We start from the raw sequence: 4,324 nt of genomic DNA, 5'->3' as shown, positions 1-4,324 counted from the left end.
AATAAATTTAGCTTTAGATTCTGCTATACTATTGTTGCATGTAAGCGTGTCATTGTGATCACTTTTGATTTTATTAGTTTTGTCTGCATTGTATACTTACTTTTTACGTATTTTCATAATACCTACCATACTATATTCGATAATGACAGTTGCACACAGAAATAGATGTTGCTTTTTTAACTGTGGGAAAAGTCTTCCAGATCATCCCAATTTAAAACCAATTTAATAGCGTTTTACTGAAAATGTCAATAGATAAAGACAATGGACCCGTAAATCAGGTACTAGCATAGTCCTATACACTTAGGTACAGGGCCTAAAATTGTGTGCACTACGAGCCTATGGCCTATGTGTGTCTACGACACAATTTGTGTGATGCAAAATATGAAGTGTGTACTACGGTCTACTATATTTGAAAGTGTGTAGCAAACTAGCAAATAATACCTATTGGTTTTTTTATGATTCTGAAAATCGTTCTTCCACTGGAATCCGTCATTATATTGGTCGTTATTCATACCTTAACATAGTTAATATTCATTATAAAGTTTTTAATTTAAAACAAAAAAATGTTTTAAATTAATTAATTAGGTGGCTTGATAAAAAAATATGTGTTTTAATTGCATTATTAAATGGAATCACAAAAACAATCTTTTAGGTTTAATGGTTTATATATTTGGCTTGATGATGAAAATTAATTTTCAAAAGGGTTTTCATTATCTGTGTACTTACCTACACCAGTAGCTATAAATATTTAATCAAAATATAGTATGTGGTACACCAAATTGAAAATTGTTGGCCCTGTGAACTACCTAGTTAATAGTTCTATGGGAATTAGTCATCAAAATATGGATTATAATTAATTATAATTAGGGCTCTGATATTATGCTACAGAAAATGCTATAAATATATTAATCAGCTATTATTTTAGATTCTGATCTAATATGAATGAAAAGATGAATACATTATTATTTTTTTTATATTTATAAGGGTTATAAAAATGAGTAAGTAGATGTTGGACATATCATTGTAAAATCAATACATTCATTGTTTTGTTCAGAACCTAAAAAAAAAAAAATTATTTTAAAATTTACTTGTCCATTCAATTGTATGCACAATTTAATTTTATATAAACAACATGTTTGTAAAGACCATTTTTTAGCAAGTGACTTTTTGAATAACGCACAATAGCCACAATATAATTTAAAGCAGTTTACTATACCCCAGCCATATTATGGAGAAGATGAAGATGACATACATATTATTCCACCTATACATACTTATACACATAACAAACCTGGACAAACAGTTACAGAATTTTTATCTCCTAAATCTTTTACATCAAAATGTATTTCAAATTTTCATACTCCTCTTAAATCTAACCAAGTATTTAAACTATCATCACAATCGTCTGAAACCAAATAATTTATATACAAAGTAATTTTATTTCTCACACCAACGAAACAAAAACAATCTGAAGAAGTCAATAATGAAATAATAGATACTCCCCAAAAAAAAGTTAAAGTCTACAATTCAAAATTAAAGAAAAATTATTAAAAACAAAAGATCTAAAATGTGCAAGCCTCGTAGTAATTTAAAATCATACCGTCAATAACTTAATGCCCATAAACATTTATCGAATAAGATTAAATACTGTAGCAAAGGTTCAAAAGTTTTAACACAAATGCAACTTTATCATGATCAACGAAAATGTTGGACTCAGGTAGAAAAAAAACTTTTCAATTGGGCTTTTTATAAGTCTCCAGCAACTTATAAATACCTGAGAAACTAACAAAATATAATTTTACCAGGAGTATCAGCAATTAAAAAATGGATAGGAAACTATGACAGATGAAGAAAAATACTTTATAGTTGTATTTGATGAAATTAGCATAAAAAAATACTTGGGATATTCAAAATATTTGGATATTGTAGAAGGGTTTGAAGATTTGGGACATAAAGGCAGAACTAATCAAATATAATCGTTAGCTATGGTTTTCGTTGCTCAAGGCCTATATAGTACATGGAAAATGCCAATTACATAGGTACTATTTAAGTGCGTCATAAATGGAACACGATATTCTGACGGAAATTATAATTGATGTGGTTGAAAAGTTACTCAGCATTGGTTTATCAGTCACTGCTATATTGTATGTATGTGACCAAGGCACAAATAATGTTGCAGCTTTAAAGAAATTAGGAATAACCCTGCTTTAATATGGGTACAAATAAATTTTTTTTCTATATTTGATGTGCCTCATATTATAAAAAATTTCCGTAACAATTTTATAAAAGATTTTATTTACAAAGGCTAGTTAATAACATTCAATGACATAAGAAAAACTTGTGACATTGATAAATCTGAAAAATATAACAAATATATAAGTGAAGTTTTAAATGCTAAAGCAAAAAAAAATAAACAGCGAAGTGATTACAGGCGATTAAATCGATTTTACGTTATGGATATTATGGATAATCATAAACTAATCGTCCCGTTAAAAGCAGGTGAAACTAAAATTATTTAATATGTAAATAACGAAGAACTATACGACATTATGTACGAAGCTCATATAAAAATTGGTCATGGAGGGCGAACCAGAATGATGAACGAATTGCAGAACAAATTCAAAAATATAACATATGAAGTTGTTATGTTATTTTTAAGTTTATGTGTTCAATGCCAAACCAAAAAAAAAGTTCCGAAAAAAGGTATTGTAATCATAATATAAGTCGTATATAATAAGTCGTGTATAATAAGTCGTGAACTTAATTCCCGGTGTCAAGTAGACTTGGTAGATATGCAAACTTGCAAAGATGGTGAATTTAAATTTGTATTAAATTATCAGGATCACCTAACCAAATTTATTCAATTAAGACCTCTAAAATCTAAAACTGCAGAAGAAGTTGCACATCACTTATTAAATATATTTCTTATTTTCGGAGCGCCAAATATTTTACATTCCGACAATGGACGAGAGTTCGTAAATAAAGTTATATCAGAGCTGTGTTCAATGTGGGATGGTGTGAAAATTGTGCATGGTAAACCACGTCACAGCCAAACACAAGGATTCATTGAAAGGGCAAACCAAGATTTCCAAAATATACTGAGAGCTATGATGGAAGATAATGAAATATAAAATTGTCAGAAGCATTACCATTTGTCCAATTTGCAAAAAATACGACGTATGATCGAGGTATTAAGCAAACGCCATACGAAGCTATGTTTGGCACTAAAGCACAAAGAGGTATTTTTACATCTTCTCTTCCACGAGAACAAATAGAAAAACTAGCAACAGAAGAGGAGTTAGAACAAATAATTCAGTCTATAAGTAAGTATAAATTATAAAATTAAATTAAATATATTAATATGAAGTGACACCTTATATGCATAAAGTGTGATCGATATATAGTGACTAAATAAGAATTTTTTTTGACAGCCCCTCAAACTGACCAAGAAAATAAAGGAAGTCGTGAAAATGAAGTAGAGGAAGAGTCTGACGGTAAAAGCGACGATAATCTTGACAATCAAGCAAATAATGATGTAGATAAGCTCAGCGATAAAAGTGATGACAAAAACCAAAATGAATTATTAAGTATGTAATTCAAAACAATAATACCTATTACAAAAACAATTCAAACAAATATTTTGTATTTAAAAGACATAAATGAAGGAGAATACAAATAGAGCTTTGGCACTAAATGGACTTCAAACACAAGCAAGTGTAATGCTGCGATCGTCGAACCAAAAATTTCCGCCTGCTCATGTGGGTGATACTGTTCGAGTGGGTGTTCTAGATATCGACCGAGGACGTATGGATTACCAAAATATCTTGGCTGTTGTAATGGACGTTGATAATGACTTTACAAATTAGAAACAAAATATGGGATTATCAGTCAGCTGTACACTCGAAATCAATTTGCAGTGTGCAAAGAAAAATTGATATCGTTAAACGACATTTTATCCGATAAGACAATGTCTTTGAGACAGGTATCGACAGCTGCTTCCAAAAGTGGTGGCCAAGGTTATATACGATGCAATTGTAAAAAAAAAATGTAATTATAAGAATGGGAGAATACTTTGTAACAGTAAATGCCACGATAGTTTACCATGTTGTAATAAATAAAACTTAATAAAGCATAGCTACCTAAACTTAAATATTAAAAAATTAATTTGTTCACTATATTTATGTATGAATTTATTAGTTATCTATTTTATTATATAATATGTTTTCGTTGTCACACATGTCAACATTCACTAAATAACTATTGCGCATGTCAAAAAATACTGGTAAATCCGCATTGTGTGATATTTGAAATAATTGATAACATT

General features: G+C 29.3%; 2 pseudogenes; both read left to right on the top strand.

Moving 5' to 3' along the window:
- The first annotated feature begins 2,792 nt into the window (after positions 1-2,792).
- Positions 2,793-3,131, top strand: LOC107162267 (KRAB domain-containing protein 2 pseudogene; annotated as a pseudogene).
- Positions 3,132-3,659: 528 nt separating this feature from the next.
- On the top strand, positions 3,660-4,118 carry LOC149061011 (uncharacterized; annotated as a pseudogene).
- The last annotated feature ends 206 nt before the right edge of the window (positions 4,119-4,324 follow it).

The sequence above is a fragment of the Diuraphis noxia genome, unplaced genomic scaffold (assembly GCF_037042655.1).
Source record: "Diuraphis noxia isolate RWA-SAM2 unplaced genomic scaffold, SU_Dnox_SAM2 contig0001, whole genome shotgun sequence".
NCBI classification, from domain to species: Eukaryota; Metazoa; Arthropoda; class Insecta; order Hemiptera; family Aphididae; genus Diuraphis; species Diuraphis noxia.
This window is presented reverse-complemented; position numbering and strand designations above follow the sequence as displayed.